This window comes from Pinus tabuliformis, chromosome 2_2 (assembly GCF_031772625.1).
Source record: "Pinus tabuliformis cultivar Carrire ecotype Pingquan chromosome 2_2, CPIR1, whole genome shotgun sequence".
In the NCBI taxonomy this organism is placed as follows: domain Eukaryota; kingdom Viridiplantae; phylum Streptophyta; class Pinopsida; order Pinales; family Pinaceae; genus Pinus; species Pinus tabuliformis.
Window position 1 is genome coordinate 70,386,194 of NC_142300.1, and position 24,215 is coordinate 70,410,408.

Here is a 24,215-nt window from a genome sequence, read left to right on the forward strand (position 1 = left end):
GGGCTCCTAAGTAGGATTCAAAGGGAAATGCTTAGAATGGGAGTAATGGTGTCGATCTCTAAGGTCAATACAGCAAAGAAGCTAACATCGGCTCCCTGTGGCAGTTCTGCTGCATGAATTTCCAGCCTGAGGCGGACCGATGCTGTGGGAAGGAGGATAAACAAGGGGTTCGAGAGGCTCCATATTATTTCCAAATACGTCAGGATCTCGGCTTGAGGGGCCATTTAATGTTGCGTGCAGGCTGGCTAGGTTTTGTCTTAGGTGAGCTAGGAGTAGAGCGCTACCCACCGTCTAGACGGTCCTAGTGCTGGCGGTCTGTTTGGTGGTCATTAATGGTCTTGGATTTCACCCGCATCCGGTTATAATTATACATATATGTGATTTAACATTTTCTATTAATTTGAAAGAAGATTACATCGCCACTTGCACTATTTCATAAACCTGCAAGGAATTACTCTTATTGGCCCTCATGTATAAACATAAAACATGGATGATAGCTAAACAAAACAAGGGGACAATAAATTAAGGGCCCAAAGTGACCAAAAACATCAAAAAAGAAAAAAATGTCCTTAAATCATAGTTAACCAACCATGTTACCCAAATCCTAGTTTTTAGTTCTCCTCCTCTAGGCCGTCAATATGCTTCATGAATGTATGATTCCGTGTGAGACATTCTACTTTCAGAACCATCCACCTGCTCCTCAAGTTGATTTTGTCCTCTATGAAGAGAGATTTGTTGATCCAAGATTTTCCATTGATTGTCATGTATATTCTGTGGAAAATTCATAACTTCATTATGATCATGTCACCTTTCTCTTTGCAATTGCTCAACTACCACTATCACTACTCGAATTTGGGCCTCCAAATAGTCAAAGGGTGGTGGAATCTCTACTCACCCCAAGGATGACTCTTACGGATGCACCAATCCTTCATCCTCATCGACTTGAGAAGCTTGGTTGGTATCACCCTAACCTCGATGGATGACCCCCCTTATGGGCCTCCCTCTTTAACAGAGCATTTTCAAATCACCAAAAACTTTCTATGTCCCCTACCTCAAATGCCCAACCCCTACCCCACAAGCTTCACATGCCCACCCACCTGCACTGACTATAGAAAACATTTCATTTCCTACTCCCAACCACTAGTTTACACTGGAAATTCCAAAGCCTTCCCAATTGACCCAACCACCTCCTATTTCAACTACATTAGCATTGTTGGGCTTATGTTTTAGATGAGCTATACCGCTCCCATTCAACGAAAATAAACTACCCCCATAATGAGCACATTGGCTTGTATTAACTAACCACCACGCCTACCATCACCCTCCACAGGCCTCCAATTTTTTCTCACAAACTCTTCGAAGAAACAATGAGGACCCCACTCCCCCAAAAATTGCTACACACTCAAGGAAAACACAAGCCCCTACCATAAATAAAGAGAATGGGAGGAAGAAAACCACACCAACCACCAACTATGCAAAAAGACTATTGGGTTGTGTTATATTCCTTCCACAAGTAGCCCATGTAGTTAACTGGGGAGTTAGAGGGGGGGACGAGCCCCCATTTGTTGCATTGATTGTGTAGCACCGGGGGGGCGGGTCACATGGGTTTGAGGTGTACCTGTAAAAGTTTTGGTTTTGGACCCTATGTTAGGTTGTGTGGACCCACCTATAGTTTTGTGCATGATTTTTGCACATGTTTTTTGGATGCGATGGTTTTCAGTCCATGGTATGGATGTGATGGCTTTCGGTCCATGGTATTGGATGTGATGGATTTCGGTCCATGGTATTGGATGCTTCGGCATCAGAGATATTTTGGCTTCAAGGGGGTGCCTTTGTTGTTGAGTGGTTTTTCTCGGGCCTGTGGTAGGCTGTGTTCAATGGGAAATTTGTGTGATTCTGGTGATGAAAGAAGATGGTGAGCAGTGTAAAGATAGAGATTGAGAAATTTAATGGTCAGAGTTTTGAGTTGTGGAAATTTAAAATAGAGGATCTATTGGTGGATAAAGATCGCTGGATCGTGGTAGATCCGGGTAATAAACAATCAAGAGTGTCTGATGAAGAATGGAAGAAGTTGGATCGGAAGACAAAGAGCACAATATGATTGTGTGTCTCAAATTCAGTATTGCTGAATGTATCAGGGGAAGCTATGGTGAAGGCCTTGTGGGACAAGTTAGGGACTTTGTACCAATCTATGTCTCTGGTGAATAAACTGTTCCTGCGAGAAAAGCTATATAACCTGTGGATGAAAGATGGAGAGTCGGTAACAAAGCATCTGAATGCATTTAATACTATGGTAAGTCAGTTAGCATTTGTTGATATTAAAATTGCAGATGAAGATAAGTACATCAGTGTGTTGTGTTCTCTACCAGATTCGTGGCATAGTCTGGTTATTGCAGGAGTTAGCAATGCAACTGCCTTGCAATTTGATGAAATAGTCTCATCCTTGCTGACGGAGGAGATGAGACAAAAAAATATGGAGAGCCAGAATGGTGATGCCTTATTTATACGAGGACGGTCCCAGAATAGAAACAAACATTATTCATTGAGTGGGAGATCTAAATCTAGAGGGAGATCTAAATCTCCAGGGAAACCTGTAAATGTGGTGTGCTAGAAATGCAGAAAGCAAGGGCACTACAAAAGGGATTGTAAATGTAAAGCTCCTGATAAAGGAAAGTAATATGATGATGCTTCTTCTACAGAGGTGAAAACCACCTTAGATGAAGGTGGGGATGTGTACTTGGCTTCCTCAAGTACACATGCAGATCATGAGGCATGGTTGATTGACTCAGGTGCATCCTTTCACTTCACTCGCCATAGAGAGTGGTTCTTTGAGTATGAGAAATACGATGGTGTTAATTTCTTCTTAAGGGATGATAGGAAGGCTAGAATCATTGGTCATGGAAAATTAAAGTTGAGTTGCAATGTGGAAAGGTTAGAACACTTCTGGGTGTTCTAAATATTCCTGCATTGGCCAGAAATCTGATTTATGTAAGCAAGATGGATGAATCAGGTGTAAAAACAGTGTTCAACAAGGATATCTACAGAATGGTTTAGGGAGAACTGGTATTGATGTGGGGAGTTCGAATTGGAACTCTGTACAAGCTGTAAGGTAGCACTGTTATTGATGGGTGCACCAATTCTGTGGTTCCTGAAAGTGCAGCAGAAAATCTAGTGGTCTCTGGAGAGAAGACCATGTTGTGGAATCAAAGGCTTGGACATATTGGAGAGAAGGGCCTCAGAATAGTTCATGGAAAGGGTATGGTAGAAGGTATCAGTAATAGCTCTCTGGATTTTGATTTCTTTGAAAATTGTGTATATGGGAAGCAAAATCGGGTGAGTTTCTCCTCTGGTAGTAAGAGGGTGAAACAAATATTAGAACTTGTGCACAGTGATGTGTTTCGACCTATGAAGGTTCCATCACTGGGTAAGTATGTGTACTATGTATCATTTATAGATGAATTCTCAAGGAATACATTGATATATTTCCTTAAGAGGAAATCTGAAGCCTTTGACGGGTTTAAATAATTTAAGGCTCTCGTAGAAAATAAGACAGAGAAGAATATAAAGGTACCAAGGATAGATAATGGTGGAGGGTTTTGCAGCAGGGAATTTCAAGAATTATGTATGAAGTGTGGTATAGCACGATAGAAGACTACTCCATATACATCTCAGCACAATGGAGTTTCAGAAAGAATGAATAAGACGTTGAGGGAAAGGGCAAGAAGCATGCTTAGTGGTGTCGGGTTAGTCCAGGAATTCTGGGCAGGGGCAGTGGATACTGCATGTTACTTGGTCAATAGGACACCTTTATCAACGTTGCAGGATAACACTCTACAACAGGTATGGACTGGTAAGAAACCCTCTCTTTCACATCTGAGGGTATTTGGATGTGATTCATATGTACATGTTCCAAAGGAGAAACGAACCAAGTTGGATAGTAAATCTGAAAAGTGCATTTTTGTTGGGTATAGGGATGGTTTAAAGGGTTATAAGCTTTGGAACCTATTCACACGGAAGGTTGTGTACAGTCGAGATGTGGTGTTCAGAGAGGTAAAATATGTTATTAAACATGAAGTCCAACCAAAGGAACCTGAGAAGATAGAGTTTGAGCTTAAGGAGGAACAATCAGACTCTACAATAGAGGAGGAATCAGAAGATGAAGAGCCACAAACTCCGGGTGTAAGAAGATCAGTTCGAGAAAGAAGGCAGCCAGAAAGGAATTTTGCTTTATCTATTACTGATGATGATCCCAAAACTGTAAAGTGGAAAACTCGAGAAATAGGCCATGGTTGATGAAATGGCATCTTTGCACAAAAATGTGGCTTGGGATTTGGTGGAGTTACCAGCTGGAAGGAAACCCATTAGCATCAAATGGGTGTTCAAGAAGAAGACAAATGCATAAGGATAGGTGGAGAAATAGAAAGCTTGGTTGGTAGAAAAAAGTTATTCCCAGGTGCCGGGAATTGATTTTGGTGATATTTTTTCTCCTGTTGCCAAGGTAACTTCTATTATATTACTTTTATCCATTGTTGCTGCTTTTTATTTTGAGGTAGAACAGATGGATGTGAAGACAACATTTCTTCATGGGGATCTAGAAGAGGAAATATACAAGAAGCAACCTAAAGGCTTTGCAGTGAACCGTAAAAAAGAATTGGTATGCAAGTTAAAGAAGTCTATGTATGGTTTAAAACCGTCACCAAGGATGTGGTATCAGAAATTTTATACATTTATACGGGGACTTGGCTTCACCAAAATCAAAGCAGATCACTGTGTGTATTTTAAATTAATTGGTGACCATTTTATTTATCTAGTCTTGTATGTGGATGATATGTTTCTCATTGGAAATGCCAAAGATATTATCCAGGATTTGAAGACACAATTGTCCTCCAAATTCAACATGAAAGATCTTGGTGCTACAAATTATATTTTGGGCATGGAAATTAAAAGAGATCGAGTAAAGGGGAAGCTTTGTTTAAACCAGAGGAAGTATGCCGAGACAATATTGCAGAGGTTTAATGTCTAGGATAGTAAACCAGTGAAGGTTCCTATTCCTCTAGGTGTGAGGTTATCTACTGAACAGTGTCCCAAGACACAAGAAGAGGAAGAGGACATGTCCCATGTTCCATATGCAAGTGCAGTTGGTATCTTGCTGTATGCAATGGTCTGTACTAGACCAGGCATTGCACATGCAGTGGGAGTATTGAGCAGGTTTACGTCAAATCCAGGGAAGGTGCATTGGACAATAGTGAAGCTGTTTTTCCGGTATTTGCGTGGCACTAGTGATTATGGTTTGTGCTAACAAGGAAGATGAGGATTGGATAGAATGTTGGATATTTATGGCTTTGTTGATGCAGACTGGGCTGGAGATCTGGATCAAAGAAGATCGACAAGTGGGTATGTGTCTAACCTTTTTGGAGGTGTAGTCAATTGGATGAGTAAGAAAAAATTTGTAGTGGCACTATCAACTACAGAGGAAGAATACGTTGCAGCCACTCATGCAAGCAAGGAAGCAGTTTTCTTGCAGAGATTGTGTTCAAGTATGGGGTTAGTACAAGGAGCTATAAGGATATACTGTGATAGCCAAAGTGCAATTTTCTTGGCAAAGAACCCTGCATATCATTCCAAGACAAAGCAAATTGATGTTTAGTATCACTTTGTGAGGGATATGATAGAAGAGAAAAAGGTGTTGCTAGTAAAGGTGGACACTTTCAAAAATACTGTAGTTCCATTGACAAAATCTGTACCATACCGATCTTAGAAAAAATGAAAAAATAAATTATTTTCATATTATACTATATATATATATATATATATATTATATATATATATATATATATATATATATATATATATATATATATATATATATATATATATATATATATATATATATATATATATATATATATATATATATTTCTTTTCTATTTATAATAAAATTAATATTTTTATTTTATTTTATTTAATGATAGTTTATTATAATTTTAATTATTTATCATGCATTGTATTTACTTTTTCCTCTTTGATGTTTACTTTTTATAATTTTAATAATTTGTTAACAATATCATTGGGACTAATATAATATGTTTGATAAATTATTGTTTTAATTTGTTAATATTATATAGGGAGAATTTATTATAAATTTTAAGCTTTTATATAGATATTTATTAATATGGAGCTCTGAAATATTAACCAGCCATGTTACTCGAATCCTGGTTTTTAGTTCTCCTCCTCTAGGCCATCAATACGCTTCATGAATGTGTGATTCCATGTGAGACATTCTACTTTCAGAATCATCCACCTGCTCGTGAAGTTGATTTTCTCCTCTATGAAGACAGATTTGTTGATCCAAGATTTTCCACTGATTTTCTTGTATATTCTATGGAAAATTGATAACTTCATTATGATCATGTCACCTTTCTCTTTCCAATTTCTCAACTACCACTATCACTACTTGAATTTGGGCCTCCGAATAGTTAAAGGGTGGTCGAAGCTCTACACACCACGAGGATGACTCTTATAGCTACACCAATCCTTCATCCTCATCGACTTGAGAAGCTTGGTTGGTAGCACCCTAACCTCGATAGATGATGCCCCTTATGGGCCTACCTCATTAACAGAGCATTTTCAAATCACCAGAAACTTTCTATGTCCCCTACTTCAAATTTCCAACCCCTACCCCACAAGCTTCACATGCCCACCCACCTACACTGACTATAGAAAACATCGCATTTCCCACTCCCAACCACTGGTTTACACTGGAAATTCCAAAGCCTTCCCAATTGACCCAACCACCTCCTATTTCAACTACATTAGCATTGTTGGGCTTACGTTTTAGATGAGCTATACCGCTCCCATTCAACGAAAATAAATTACCCCCATAATGAGCACATTGGCTTGTATGAACTAACTGCCAAGCCTGCCATCACCCTCCATAGGCCTCCAATTTTTTCTCACAAACTCCTGGAAGAAACAGTGAGGACCCCACTCCCCCAAAAATCACTAAGCACTTAAGCAAGACACGAGCCCCTCCCAGAAACAAAGAGAATGGGAAGAGGAAAACCACACCAAGCACCAACTATGCACAAACACTGTTGGGTTGTGTTATATTCTTTCCACTACTAGCCCACGTAGTTAACTGGGGGGTTAGAGGGGGGGAGGAGCCCCCATTTGTTGTTTCGATTGTGTGGCAAGGGGTGGGGGGTCATAGGGGGTTTGAGGTGTACCCATAAAAATTTTGGTTTTGGACCCTATGTTAGGTTAGGTGGACCCACCTATAGTTTTGTGCATGATTTTCGCACATGTTTTTTGGACGTGATGGTTTTCGGTCCATGGTATTGGATGCTTCGGCATGTATAAATTTGTATTATAGCATTGAAATGAATATAATTAAAAATCAAGCTAGTAGTCTAAATTTTGGGATCGAGGGGAAAATCTCTGTGTATATGTGTTTTACGTGTTATGCTTTCACATTGTTTATGTTTCTGTGATTTAGAATTCGTATGCAGGTAATTTCTATACGGGGTTAAAACCTACATTTGGTATGAGAGCTATTTCGGCTTCACGGGGAGGCCTTTGTTGCTGAGGGGTTTTGCTCTGGCCTGTGGTAGACTATGTTCAGTGGGAGATCTGTGAGATCCATTCTGGTGGTGAAAGAAGATGGCGAGCAGTGGAAAGATAGAGATAAAGAAATTTAATGGTCAGAGTTTCGAGTTGTGGAAATTTAAGATGGAGGATCTGTTGGTGGATAAAGATCAGTGGATCGTGGTAGATTCGGGTACTAAACGAACAAGAGTGTCTGATGAAGAATGGGAGAAGTTGGATCGGAAGGCAAAGAGCACAATACGATTGTGTGTCTCAAATTTAGTATTGGTGAACGTATTAGGGGAAGCTATGGTTAGGGATTTGTGGGACAACTTGGGGACTTTGTACCGATCTAAGTGTCTAGTGAATAAACTGTTCCTGCGAAAAAAACTATATAACCTGTGGATGAAGGATGGAGACTCAATGATAGAGCATCTGAACGCATTTAATATTGTGGTAAGCCAGTTAGCATCTATTGATATTAAAATTTGAGATGAAGATAAGTACATCAGTTTGTTGTGTTCTCTACGAGATTCGTGGGATAGTCTGGTTATTGCAATAGTTAGCAATGTAACTACCTTGCAATTTGATAAAATAGTCTCATCCTCACTTATGGAGTAGATGAGACGGAAAAATATAGAGAGCTAGAATGGTGATGCCTTATCTGTATGAGGACGGTCCCAGAATAGAAGCAAAAATAATTCATTGAGTGGGAGATTTAAATCTAGAGGGAGATCTAAATCTCTAGGAAAACCTGTAAAGGTGGTGTGCTAGAAATGCGGAAAGGAAGGGCACTACAAAAGGGATTGTAAACCTAAAGATCCTGATAAAGGAAAGGGATCTGATGATGCTCCTTCTGCAAAGGTGAAAACCACCTCAGATGAAGGTGGGGATGTGTACCTGGCTTCATCAAGTATACATGTAGATCATGAGGCATGGTTTATTGACTCAGGTGCATCCTTTCACTTCACTCCCCATAGAGAGTGTTTCTGCGAGTATGAGAAATACGATGCTGGTGATGTATTCTTAGGGGATTATACGAAGGCTAGAATCATTGGTTACGGAAACGTTAAGTTGAGGTTACAATTTCGAAGGGTTGGAACACTTCTGGGTGTTCTACATATTCCTGAATTGGCGAGAAATCTGATTTATGTAAGCAAACTGGATGATGCAGGTCTAAAAACAATGTTCAAGAAGGATATCTACAAAATGGTTCTGGGAGCATTGGTATTGATGCTGGGAGTCCGAATCAGAACTCTATACAAGCTATAAGGTAGCATTGTTACTGATGGGTGCAATAGTTCTGAAATGGAGCTTTTATATAGATATTTATTAATATGGAGCTCAGAAATATTATGGTTAGGAAGATAAATTGTTACTCTTTTAATTTAGGTAAAGAACTTTGAAGACAATCAACCATGCAAATAGTCTAATATTTTTTTGTTGCTATTAACTAATCAAAATAATCATTCTTTTTAATATTAACCCTTGAATATAAATAAATATTTTTTATTTTGCTTATTCTAAAGAAGTTATTTTTTTTTTTAATTTCCAAGATCAATTTATAATGAAAACTAAATATTTTTTATTATAATTGATATAAAATTATATATATATATATATCTATATATATATATGTGTGTGTGTGTGTGTGTGTGTGTGTGTGTGTGTGTGTGTGTGTGATTCAACATTTTCTATTAATTTGAAAGAAGATTAGATCGCCACTTGCACTATTTCAAAACCTCCAAGGCATTACTCTTATTGGCCCTTAAGTACAAGCATAAAAACATGGATAATAGCTAAAGAAAACAAGGAGATAATAAATTAAGGGCCCAAAGTGACCATAAGTATCCAAACGGAAAAAAAATGTCCTTAAATCATAGTTAACCAACCATGTTACTTGAATCTTGGTTTTTAGTTCTCCTCCTCTAGGCCGTCAATATGCTTCATGAATGTGTGATTCCATGTGAGACATTCTACTTTCAGAATCATCCAGCTGCTCCTGAAGTTGATTTTCTTGTCTATGAAGAGAGATTTGTCGATCCAAGATTTTCCGTTGATTGTCTTGTATATTCTGTGGAAAATTTATAGCTTCATTATGATCATGTCACCTTTCTCTTTCCAATTGCTCGACTACCACTATCACTACTCGAATTTGGGCCTCCAAATAGTCAAAGGGTGGTGGAAGCTCTACACACCCCGAGGATGACTCTTACGGCTACACCAATCCTTCATCCTCATCGACTTGAGAAGCTTGGTTTGTAGCACCCTAACCTCGATGGATGACCCCCCTTATGGGCCTCCCTCTTTAACGGAGCATTGTTAAATCACTAGAAACTTTCTATGTCCGCTACTTCAAATGCCCAACCCCTACCCCACAAGCTTCAGGTTCCCACCCACCTGCACTAACTATAAGAAACATATCACTTCCCACTCCTAACCACTGGTTTACACTGGAAATTCCAAAGCCTTCCCAATTCACCCAACCACCTCCTATTTCAACTACATTAGCATTGTTGGGATTACATTTTAGATGATTTATACCGCTCCCATTCAATGAAAATAAATTACCCCCATAATGAGCACACTGACTTGTACGAACTAACCGCCAAGCTTTCCATCACCCTCCACAGGCCTCTAATTTTTTCTCACAAACTCCCAAAAGGAAGCAGTGATGACCCCACTCCCCAAAAAATGACTAAACACTCAAGGAAAACATAAGCCCCTCCTTGAAATAAAGAGAATGGGAGGAGCAATACCAAACCGACCACCAACTATGCACAAAGACTGTTGGGTTGTGTTATATTCTTTCCACGACTAGCCCACATAGTTAACTGGGGGGTTAGAGGGGGGGCGGAGCCCCCATTCATTGCACTGATTTTATAGTGGGATGGGGGGTCATAGGGGGTTTTAGGTGTACCTATAACCCCACTTTATGGGGTCCAGGGTAGCGCCCCAGAAAATTTTGGCTTTGGAGCCTATGTTAGGTTGGGCGGACCCACCTATGGTTTTGAGCATGATTTTTGCACATGATTTTTGGACGCGATAGTTTTCGGTCCATGGTATTGTATGCGATGGTTTTCGGTCCATGTTATTGGATGCTTCAACATGTATAAATATGTATTATAACATTGAAAGGAATATAATGAAAAATCAAGCTGGTAGTCTTGGTTTTGGGATCGAGGGGAAATCTCTGTTTATATGTGTTTTATGTGTTATGCTCTTGCATTGTTTATTTTTCTATGTTTTAGAATTTTTATACAGGTAATTTCTGTATGGGATTAAAACCTACATTTGGTATCAGAGCTGTTTTGACTTCAAGGGGATGCCTTTGTTGCTGAGGGGTTTCACTCGGGCCTGTGGTAGACCCTGTTCAGTGGGAGATCTGCGAGATCGATTCTAGTGGTGAAAGAAGATGGCAAGCAGTGGAAGGATAGAGATCAAGAAATTTACTGGTCAGAGTTTTGTGTTGTGGAAACTTAAGATGGAGGATCTATTGGTGGATAAAGATTAGTGGATCGTGGTAGATCCAGGTACTAAACCAACGGGAGTGTCTGATGAAGAATGGAAGAAGTTGGATCAGATAGAAAAGAGCACAATACGATTATGTGTCTCAGATTCAGTATTGTTGAATGTATCAGGGGAAGCTATGGAGAAATTTTTGTGGGACAAGTTAGGGACTTTGTACCAATCTATGTCTCTCGTGAATAAATTGTTCCTGCGGAAAAAGCTATATAACCTGTGGATGAAAGATGGAGACATGGTGACAAAGCATCTGAACGCATTTAATACTGTGGTAAGTCAGTTATCATCTGTTGATATTAAAATTTCAGATGAAGATAAGTGCATCAGTTTGTTGTGTTCTCTACCAGAGTCGTAGGATAGTCTGGTTATTGCAATAGTTATAAATGTAACTGCATTGCAATTTGATGAAACAGTCCCATCCTTGCTGGTGGAGGAGATGAGACAGAAAAATATTGAGAGCCAGAATGGTGATGCCTTATCTGTACAAGGACGGTCCTAGAACATAAACAAAAATAATTCATCAAGTGGGAGATCTAAATCTCCATGAAAACCTGTAAAGGTGGTGTGCTCGAAATGTAGAAAGGAAGGGCACTACAAAAGGGACTGTAAATCTAAATCTCCTCATAAAGGAAAGGGATCTGATGATGCTCCTTCTGCAAAGGTGAGAACCACCTTAGATGAAGGTGGGGATGTGTACGTGGCTTCTTCAAGTACACATGTAGATCATGAGGCATGGTTGATTAACTCAGTTGCATCCTTTCACTTCACTCCCCATAGAGAGTGGTTCTACAAGTATGAGAAATACGATGGTGGTGAGGTCTTCTTAGGGGATGATAGGAAGGCTAGAATCACTGGTCACAGAGAAGTAAAGTTGAAGCTGCAATATGGAAGGGTTAGAAGACTTCCAAGTGTTCTGCATATTCCTGCATTAGCCAGAAATCAGATTTCTGTAAGCAAGTTGGATGATGCAGGTGTAAAAATAGTGTTCAGGAAGGATACCTGCAAAATCGTTTAGGGAGCACTTGTAGTGATGTGGGGAGTTCGAAATGGAACTATGTACAAGCTACAAGGTAGCACTGTTATTAATGGGTGCAACAATTCTATGGTTCCTGAAAGTGGAGCAAAAAATCTAGTGGTCCCTGGAGAGAAGACCATGTTGTGGCATCAAAGGCTTAGACATATTGAAGAGAGGGTCCTTCAAATACTTCATAGTAAAGGTATGGTAGAAGGTATGAGTAATAGCTCTCTGGATTTTGATTTCTGTGAAAATTGTGTATATGGCAAGTAGAATCGGGTGAGTTTCTCCTCTGGTAGTAAGAGGGCGAAACAGATATTAGGACTTGTGCACAGTGATGTGTTTAGACCTATGAAGGTTCCATCATTAGGTAAGTCTCTGTACTATGTCTCATTTATAGATGAATTCTCAAGGAATACATGGATATATTTCCTTAAGAAGAAATCTGAAGCCTTTAACAAGTTTAAAGAATTTAAGGCTCTCGTGGAAAATAAGACAGAGAAGAAGATAGCGGTGCTAAGGATAGATAATGGTGGAGACTTTTGCAGCAAGGAATTTGAAGAATTCTGTGAGAAGTGTGGTATAGCACGATAGAAGACTACTCCATATACACCTCAGCAAAATGGAGTTGTAGAAGGAATGAATAAGACGTTGATGGAAAGGGCAAGAAGCATGCTCAGTGGTGCCCGGTTAGGACAGGAATTCTAGGCAGAGGTGGTGGATACTGCATGTTACCTGGTCAATAGGTCACCTTCATCAATGTTGGAGAATAAGACTCCACAAGAGGTATGGACTAGTAAGAAACGCTCTCTTTCACATCTGAGGGTATTTGGATCTGATGCATATGTACATGTTCAAAAGGAGAAACAAACCAAGTTGGATAGTAAATCTAAAAAGTGTATCTTTATTGGGTATAAGGATGGTTTAAAGGGTTATAAGCTTTGGAACCCAGTCACACGGAAGGCTATGTACAACCGAGATGTGGTGTTCAGAGAGGTAAAAGTTGTTATTAAACATGAATTCCAACCAAAGGAACATGAAAACATAAAGTTTGAGCTTAAGGAGGAAGAATCAGACTCTACAGTAGAGGATGAATTAGAAGATGAAGAGCCATAAACTCTGGGTGTGAGAATATCAGTTTGAGAAAGAAGGCAGTGAAAAAGGTATAGTCCATCTACTTTCTGTTTAAATTTTTGTTTTATCTATTACTGACATTGATCCTAGAATTGTAAAGGAAGGAGTAGATTCAGAGGATGGAAAACTCTGGAAAGAGGCCATGGTTGATGAAATGGCACCTTTGCACAAAAATGAGGCTTGGGATCTAGTGGAGTTGTCGGTTGGAAGGAAACCCATTGGTAGCGAATGGGTGTTGAAGAAGAAGACAAATGCAGAAGGAATGGTGGAGAAATACAAAGCTCGGTTGGTAGTAAAAGGTTATTCCCAGGTGTCGGGAATTAATTTTGGTGATATTTTTTCTCCTGTTGCCAAGGTAACTTCTATTAGATTACTTTTATCTGTTGTTGCTCCTTTTGATTTTGAGGTAGAACATATGGATGTGAAGACATAATTTCTTCACAGGGAACTGGAAGAGGAAATATACATGAAGCAACCTGAAGGCATTGTGGTGAAAGGTAAGAAAGAATTGGTGTGCAAGTTAAAAAAGTCTCTATATGGGTTAAAACAGTCACCAAGGATGTGGTATCAGAAATTTGATACATTTATATGGGGACTTGGCTTCTGGAGAAGCAAAGCTGATGACTGTGTGTATTTCAAATTAATTTTTGACCGTGTTATTTATCTGGTCTTGTATGTGGATGATATGTGGCTAGTTGGAAATGACAAAGAAATTATCCAGGATTTGAAGACCCAATTGTCCTCCAAATTCAACATGAAAGATCTTGGTTCTAAAAACTATATTTTGGGCATGGAAATTAAAATAGATCCAACAAAGAGTAAGCTCTGGTTAAACTAGAGAAGTATGTCGAGACAATATTGCAGAGGTTTAATATGTAGGATAGTAAACCGGTTAAGGTTCCTATTCCTATAGGTGTGAGGTTATCTGCTAAATAGTGTCCCAAGACATAAGAAGAGGAAGAGGACATGTCCCATCTTGCATATGCAAGTGCAGTCAGAAATCTTGAGGTATGCAATGGTTTGTACTAGACCAAACATTGCACATGCAGTGGGAGTATTGAGCAGGTTTATGTCAAAACTAGGGAAGTAGCATTGGACAACAGTGAAGTAGCATTATCGGTATCTAGCTCTTATGGTTTGTGCTACAAAGGAAGATTAGGATTGGATAGAATTTTGGCTATTCGTGGCTTTGTTGATGCAGGCTGAGCTGGAGATATGGATCAGAGAAGATCTACAAGTGGGTATGTGTTTAACCTATTTGGAGGTGCAGTGAGTTAGATGAGTAAGAAAAAATTTGTAGTGGCACTATCAGCTATAGAGGCAGAATAGATGACAACCACTCATGCATGCAAGGAAGCAGTTTGGCTGCAGAGATTGTGTTCAAGTATGGGGTTAGTACAGGGAGCTGTAAGGATAGACTGTGATAGCCAAAGAGCAATTTTCTTGGAAAAGAACCCGACATATCATTCAAAGACAAAGCACATTGATGTTTAGTATCACTTTGTGAGGGATATGATAGAAGAGAGAAATGTGTTCCTAGTAAAGGTGGTCACTTTGAAGAATACTATAGATGCATTGACAAAATATGTGAACTCTCAGAAGTTCTCTTAGTGTAGAGAGACAATGGGTGTTTCAGGGCTGGAAAAATGACTAAGTTGCCTTGTGGCACCCTGTGGAAAGAAAACAGCAAGTGAGAGAATGTTGGGTTGTGTTATATTCTTTCCATGACTAGCCCATGTACTTAACTGGGGGGTTAGATGGGGGGCGGAGCCCCCATTCGTTGTGCCGATTGTGTAATGGGGGAAGGGGGGGGGGGGGGGTCACAGGGGGTTTGTGGTGTACCCGTAACCCCACTTTATGGGGTCCGGGGTAGTTCCGTGGAAAATTTTGGTTTTGGAACCTATGTTAGGTTGGGTAGACCCACCTATGGTTTTGTGCATGATTTTCGCACATGTTTTTTGGACGCGATGGTTTTCGGTCCATGGTATTGGATGCGATGGTTTTTAGTCCATGGTATTGGATGCTTCGGCATGTATAAATATGTATTATAATATTTAATGGAATATAATGAAAAATCAAGATGGTAGTTCCGGTTTTAGGATCCAAGGGAAATCTCTGTGTATATGTGTTTTATTTGTTATGCTCTCGCATTATTTATTTTTCTCTGTTTTAGAATTCATATGCAGGAAATTTTTGTATGGGGAAAAAACCTACAAAGACCCCTTCGACGTCCTTCCAACGTTTCTCAAGCCCCAAACAAGACAAAGACCACTGCGACTTGAAAACAATAGAGATTAAACAATACAAGAAGACCAATGAGAATGAATGGCATAATTCCCCTTGATGCAAGATGAATGAGGACCTGAAGACTCTAACCACCCTCTCTCTAGCCTTTTTGATGATTGCTTCACTCACCAAAGATCGATGTGATCATAGAAAATTTTAGGGGCGAATGTTCGCCCTTTGGCGAAATTAGGGGGTTTTAAATTTTTAGTGGGCGAATATTTTGTATCATAGTACATTTTTACAAATCACCTCAAATAGCCAACCTTATTTTAAGGGAGAGGGTAAAAAGGGTAAATTTAGCCCTTGAAATTAGGATTTACAACCTTCCATTCGCTAATTTTCAAGAATAGATTTTATTTAAGTGAATCCATTCGCCCATTTTCAAGAATAGGTTTTATTTAAGTGAATCCTATGGGCCAAATACCATATTTATAAAAGAGGTATGGTAAATTAATAAAAATATAAATAAATGAGAGGTATGGTAAATAAATAAAACATTTTTTTTATTTACTCCATAAGTCAGCTTATATATATGCAAGGGCGTAAACAAATAAAAATATAAGTAAAGTGGAGGTATGGCAAATAAATAAAACATCATTTTATACTTACTCAAAAAGTATGGTAAATAAATAAAAATATAAATAAACTAGACGTATGGTAAATAAATAAAACCTCTTTTTATATTTAGTCCATAACCCTCATTCTATTTATCAAGGCTCAAGAAAGAGGTTTTATTTAAGTGAATCCTATGGGCCAAATACCATATTTGTAAAAGAGGTATGGTAAATTAATAAAAATATAAATAAATGAGAGGTATGGTAAACAAATAAAACATTTTTTTTATATTTACTCCATAAGTCACCTTATATTTACGAACACTAAAAAAATGTGTTATATTTAAGTGAACCCTATGGGCAAAATATTACGGGACAAATACCATGGACTAGATTGTTATTAATACCATGCAAAAAAACATTATTAACCCTAATATTAGTATTAATAAAAATAAAAATGGCACATGGTATTGACTTATGGTATTCACCAAAAGGGCACCTGGTATTGAACCATGGTATTCACCAAAATGGCACATGGTATTGACCCATGGTATTCACCTGGAATGTAGGCTATTTAAATGGGGGAATTAAACCAGCATAGATCCATCTTTACTCTGGATCTACTAACCCCCGAGAGGTATCAAATATCATGATATGCAAACTAGCATAGAGTGAAAAAATATTTGATCCCTCTCGGGGGTGGATCAAGAGTAAAAATTACTCTGGATCTACTAACCCCCCGAGAGGTATCAAATATCGTGATATGCAAACTAGCATAGAGTGAAAAAATATTTGATCCCTCTCGAGGGTGGATCAAGAGTAAAAATGGATGTTGTAATTTAATGTATGTTAAACATTTTAGCTTGGTTAAAATAAAAATCAACTATTAATTTTATTAATTTTTATAAATTACTAATAGTAATTTTTAAGCTCCAGAATTATGATAACCCATGGTATTGACCCATGGTAATACCAAGATCTTACAAGATTTTATAATTGAGTAAAATATTTGCCATGCCTAGTGAGAGATTGGCCAAAAAATTATATATACATATTATATTATTGATAAAATCGCCTTCCATTTTTCCTATATACCATGGAGATTCACCCATTTATTATACATATAAATTTAGGGGCAGTTCTTAAAATTTTCCCCAGGATCCCATGTCGCATACTGCACCATCTTAGGGGTTCACACAACTCTGTATTTCTTCCTATCAAGATTCTTCTTATGCACCCACTAACTAAGGAATGGGTGAAGCCTATCAGCTTACCCTCCCCACTCCTCTGTAACCACAATTCTCCTTTCTCGTCAATCCTTCACCTGTCATCCAAACAAATGGTTAGAATTAACTAGCCCAATTATCTTATGATCAAAAAAATCTCTAGAACATTCGCTCACCCAGCATAACATCAAGCTTTCTTTACATGCGTCTACTTATTAATGGTGTGTGGGTTGGTCATGTACACCTTAAATTTGGGTCTCCACTTTGTCATTTAATACCCATCAAAAAAAATTACCATAATTTTTTTTTTTTTAATTTATAATTTTAAGTAAAAAAAATTCCTTTTAAATCAATTTAAATATTTTAAAAAATAAATATTTATTGTTATTATTATTATTAGTGGTATATTAAACATCCAAAGCCTCAATAATATTAATTTTTCTCTATATGAATAATATGGTATGTCGTTTATTATTAAAAAATGAGGATTGTATGTTTGTTTTTGAAACTGCTTAGTTTCGATGATTGAATTTTGGTGTTACGATGTGGTTACATTACAATAATAGCAATGACTAGAAAGAAGGATTAAATCTCTTTCCTTCGATTTTAATGTATGTTTTGGGTTTTATGTGAAAGTTTTGATCATTAAGATTTCTAAATTTTCATAAATTCATTTTGGAGAAATAAATTATTTTAAAATTTTATCTTTTTAAATAAATATATTAATTTTAAAATAAAAGTGATATTATATTATATTTTATCAATAACTATTTTATGTTATATAAGATAGTAAATTATATTTTAATTTTTTTTTTGTTTTAATAGTCAAGAAATTAACAATTTAAATGCATGTAAAGGTTGATTAAAAGAATTTAACCCAACAATTTCATATTTACATAATATTTTTAATTTTAATTTTATATAATTAATATATTAAATTTAATAATAATTCTTTTAACCTATATATATATATATATCTTGCAGAATTATAATTTAAATTTAAAAGAATTATTTAAAAATTATATATATATATATATATATATATAAACAAATTTTACTTAAATTTCGGAGTCATTATCCTCGTGATTTAAGTGGTACACTTGTGTATCTATTGATTATTGTAATTCATATTTTTATTGCATCTAGGCGATTGACCGCTCTCCTTCGGGTAATCTTGATGGAAGATTTTTATTTAATTTATTTATAAATTAATAGGGTTGGTTTCAAGAAAATAAATACTATGAAATAAGATAATGGATTGAATATAAATTAGTATAATTAACGTTTGCGCCAAATGTTGCAAAGGAAATGCCTTAAGGTATAAATTAAGAAACAATCATCATATGAGAATGAGAAAATCTAAATAAGATGTAAAAATGGTTAAAGTTTGGGATCTAGTATTTAGAACAAATCTCGAAGAGTAGGAAGAGTAGAGCCTGCATAGAGTGAAAATATGTTCTAGTCCATATATATATATATATATTATATATATATATATATATATATATATATATGTATATATATAGATATAGATATAGATATAGATATATATATAGATATATATCTATATCTATATCTATATCTATATCTATATCTATATCTATATATATATATATATATATATATATATATATATATATATAATCCCATGGACAGATCGAATCTTTTGTCCTTTCAAGTCATTCGTCCGTCCTTTAAGTATAGTATGAGATGTATGCTAAAGTCAACCATAAAAGAAATGGATCTAATTTGTTCTCCGTCTTTCTTTCGATCTGACTATTTTCATTAGGAAATTTTCTAAGTGAGATTAACATTTAAGAATGGTTTGATTCATTCGTTCATAGCTCCATTTCACGTGGTTGGAAGAAAGTATCAAAGTACCTCTTCCTTATCCTTTTTTTTTAATTGGAAGTATATCTGGATATGGGTAGAATTTCATGGGATATAGTGAAGACTGAATATACATCTGAATCTTTTTTGTCGGATTGATCCATATAGATCAATCAAGAATAATTTAATAGATTTTTCTACAGATGGGAAACTTCCAATGTGATTAGATGAAAATGAGGGAGCGTTTACAATCCCTGAATTTGGTAAGATACAATTTGAAGGATTTTGTCGTTTTATCGATCAGAGCTTAATGGAAGAACTTCATAATTTTCCAAAAATTGAGGATATAGATAAAGAAATTGAATTCAGGCTTTTTGGTAATGAATATGAATTAGCAGAACCTTTCATCAAAGAGAGAGATGTTGTATATCAGTCCCTTACATATTACTCTGAATTATATGTACCAGCAAGATCGATCCGGAGGAATAGTATGAAGATACAGAAACAAACTGTATTTCTCGGAAATATTCCTTTAATGAATTCCCATGGAACATTTGTAGTAAATGGGATTTACAGAGTCGTAGTTAATCAAATATTAATAAGTCCTGGTATTTATTACCGTTCGGAATTAGACCATAATAGAATTAATTATATATATACTAGCACTCTGATTTCAGATTGGGGAAGAAGATTGAAATTAGAGATCGATAAAATATAATTGAATAGGTCAAAACAAATATCAAACAACAAAGCCTGCATAGAGGGAAAATATGTTCTGATCCATATATATGAAAAAATATATTTGAATAGGTCAAAAAGTTGGATATGAAAAATAAAAACGCATGTACACCAGGTTACACAAAAACCAGAAACTCACAACATTAAAACTCTTAAGATGGCATCTACATAGATGTCTACTTTCCTCTCAGGCATCAAGGACCTTACAATTCTACAGTATGTGGGGATCTATAAAGAAACACACATAATGATGAAAGAGTGTGTATTTCCAAAGAGTTTGTGAGTTATTGTATCCAATTCACTCATAGCATAGCAGAATTTAGCTAATGCACCGAAGGTGAATATCCCACTTATGAAACCTTCACATTAACACTGGTGACTTGCTCCAGTATGTATACAAAAATGCTAAAATGCAAGCTTGAAATAAGGAAATCTAATCTTCGACATTGATTAAGAGATTGATTAAGAGATGTTCCACAAATCTTTTACATAAACAAGATTAATAAAAAATTGACATCATTCAGGTCATACATAAAATTGGATTGACTGTATGATACAAACCCTTTGACTTGAAATTAACATTGCATCATAAAACTTCATCAAAGACACAAGAATAACTCCTAACCAGCTCAGCATTGACTAGCCTAAGTTATTCTTCATTCCCTATGCCAATTCATCCTCACACATTGCAATATGTTTTGCCATTCTGCATAAAGTCACATTCCCATGTGAGCATTCGAGTAGTTTGTTCTGCCATTATCAGATAGTTTCTGGGCCCTCGTCCATCATCTCTACACCATTATCAATTTCACATGCCATTGTGCCACTGATTTCTCGAATCTTTAACCCTATATATCCCTCTTTGTTCCTGTTTGACTGTCATAACATTTTAGTGTTTAGAGATGTGCAGTGAATAGAGTCTCCTTGAGTAGATTGAGATTTTAAATTTTGGAATCTATTTGTGGAGTTAGTTTTATCAAAATGAGTGGTGGTAGGCATATATGTTTTTGGGCTTCTTCCTTTTTGTTCTTTCTCTGTTTTCTTCATCCAGCTGCAGTGAGAGGAAGTGGGTTTGTGAAGATAGAGGGCACCCATTTTTCTATCAACAGGTATCCTTTGTTTGTGAATGGGTTCAACTAATACTGGTTAATGACTGTGGCAATAGATTCAACACAGAGAAATAAGGTTACCTCTGCTTTTGAGCAAGCTACAGCTCATGGGCTTAATGTTTCCAGAACTTGGGCCTTTGATGACGGCCAGTACAAGGCATTCTAGACTTCTCCTGGTGTGTATGATGAAAAAGTCTTTTAGGTTTGTGCATGAGCACCTTGCAATATGTCAATTGTTCAATCCCACCATGTAATTTTTGTTTCTCGGGTGTCTGAATGTGCTGGCATTGCTTGTATTTCTGAATCTTGTGCATGTTTTAGTTTCTCTATTTTGTGATGAAAGCATTAGAATTTGTGGTCTCTGAAGCCAAGAAGTATGAAGGAAAGGCTCGATATGTACAATGGGCTCGAAATGTTGGACAAAATCTCAACTCTAAGGATGATTTCTTCACCAATCCTACTGTTAAAGGCTACTATAAGAACCATGTTAAGGTAACAAAGCATATAATTGTCTTTCTCTGTTTCGTTATATGTAAAGAGACCAATTTGCATATAATAGATACAAAAAAAACTAATCAAATATGTGTTCATAAATGTGTTTTCCTGCAAACTGTATTGACTAGAGTGAACAACATTACTAGAGTGGCCTACAAGGATGACCCTACAATATTTGATTGGGAGCTCATGAATGAACCTCATTGTCAAAGTGATCCTTTGGGGAGGACCATCCAGGTGAGATAACAACTTTTGTCTTTGAATAGAAAGTAGAAAGTGGAAAACAATTGTAATCCGAGATTCAATCCAAAGTGGTGTCATTTAAGATCTTATTTCGATGGTTGAACATCACTGTTACGGTTAATAGCTCTTCTAGATTCATAGTTTGGTGGGTTATATAAATAATCACCCTTCATAGTAAATAATAATTCTGATAATGATTGTGTGTATCTGTTATTAGTAAAAATAGTAGTTTGATCCTTGGTTGTGATGATCAAACATGGATGGATAGAGGAGATGGCTGGCCATGTCAAATCTATTGATCATAACCATCTTCTAGAAGATGGTTTGGAGGGGTTTTATGGAGAGTCCAAGAAAGAGATCAATCCAAGTTTCTCTGTAGAGACAAATTTCATCTCCAATAACCAAATCCCAGGACTTGATTTTGCAACTATTCATTCCTATCCTAACATTTGGTAAATCTCTATCTATTTCCTCACATATATATGCATTCAATTGGATGATGTAGAGTTTGCAACTAATTTATTAAACTGTGATTTCAACTTTAAAGGCTTGTTGGATCAGATGAGAAGACCCAAATTTCATTTGTGAAGAGTTGGATAGAGAACCATCTAGGAGATGGAAGCAAAATATTGAAGTAACTAGTTCTGTTTGTAGAGTTTGGGAAATCCTCTAAAGACCCAGGATTCGTCATTGTTGCAACCAACCAATCTTAAGAGTAGAGATTTAAAATTGTTAGTTTGCTTCAACGACACCACCAAATTTTCACTAAAAGATCCATATTAATATCCATCAATGAGCCAAAACTTTTCTATTCTATCTTACTTACCATGCAAGAAAATTTTTGCATGAAGAATAGAATTTCACAATTCACATCTTCCTCCCTAGAGAAGAGCACTCCCACACCAACATATTTTATCAGGACATACTAAACTCCAATTTTTTGGCACTCTAAGTAGTAATAATTATGAAGTAAACTGAATTTAATTTTGAAGTGGTAGGGCTCTCAGCCTAGAGCTCCAACATAACTACATGCTCATTAAACATTGATGTTCTCACTGTAGCTTGGGTAAGTCTGCATGGGCAGCTTACAACATCAATTGAATAATTTGAATTTCCAAACAGAAGTAAACTAGGAACTCATTGACCATTTTCAAAGACAATCCAAAGTGTAACTCACACAGAATTCTCTTTCTCCATGTTATTAAGAACTAGTTTATACTACAATCTCAATTTAGAAAAAGACGCAACAAAAAAGTCTTCAATTTCTGCACGTCTTTAAAATTCAAACCAAACAAAGTTTCTTACCTAGCCCAAAAGCCCAATTCATAGATTTTACATAGAACTCTAAATCATACAACATCTTTGGTAAAATGATAAAGTTGAATGATTTTTTATCTTGATTTAGACTTGAGTGTGTTTTTAATTTTGATTTTCAGTGAATGGTAGTTATTTCGAGTCATTTGGAAGCTAGCCATGGGTGTAAAAGTTTCACAAAGGGAGGAATAAACAAGAAAGAAGCATCAAAGTAGAGTTTTACTTATAATGAATTAAGCAATCCATATTTATCTAACCTACATAAAGGACTTGACATATCACAGAGAAACAAGTGTGCTCTATATAAGAAATAGTTCTCAATCTCCATTGCTATAGATTCGTACTGAAAGGGATTTGAAACCTCTTGGTACATTAAAGCACTAAGTTTAATCTATATTTCTAATAAGAAGTGTCGATTTCAATTGCTATAGGCGGACACCAAGAGAGATTGGAATCCCTTCAGTGCAGATTAGAGATCCATGTTTATATGGAATTGTGCTAATAAGTGCCATTCCCAATTGTATCAATTAGCACAAATAGGTATTTGAAACCTTTCACCCCCATTAAAGGTCAAGGTTTAATATGAATCTGTGTTAGTGGATATACCAGAGAAACAAGAGTAGTGTTGGATCAAATGAGGAGACCCAGATTTCATTTGTGAAGAGGGTGATAGAGAACCATCTAGAAGATCGAAGTAGAATATTGAAGAAACTAGCTTTTTTTGTAGCTTTTGGCAAATCCTCTAAAGACCCAGGATTTGACATCGCTTCAACCAACCAATCTTGAGAGTAGAGATTTAAAATTGTTAGTTTGCTTCAACGACACCATCAAAATTTCACTAAAAGATGCATATTAATATCCATCAACGAGCCAAACCTTTTCTAGTCAATCTTACTTACCATGCAAGAAAAAATTGTCCATGAAGAATAGAATTTCACAATTCGCATCTTCCTCTCTAGAGAAGAGAAATCCCACACCAGCATATTTTATGAGGACATACTAAACTCCAATTTTTTGGCACTCTATGTGGTAATAATTATGAAGTCAACTGAATTTAATATTGAAGTGGTAGGGCTCTCAGCCTAGAACTCAAGCATAACTCCATGCTCATTAAACACCAATGTTCTCACGTATTTTGGGTAAGTCTACATGGGAAACTTAC

General features: G+C 36.6%; 1 pseudogene; it reads left to right on the forward strand.

The window, feature by feature from the left end:
* Positions 1-113: 113 nt before the first annotated feature.
* Positions 114-22,452, forward strand: LOC149191495 (mannan endo-1,4-beta-mannosidase 1-like; annotated as a pseudogene).
* The last annotated feature ends 1,763 nt before the right edge of the window (positions 22,453-24,215 follow it).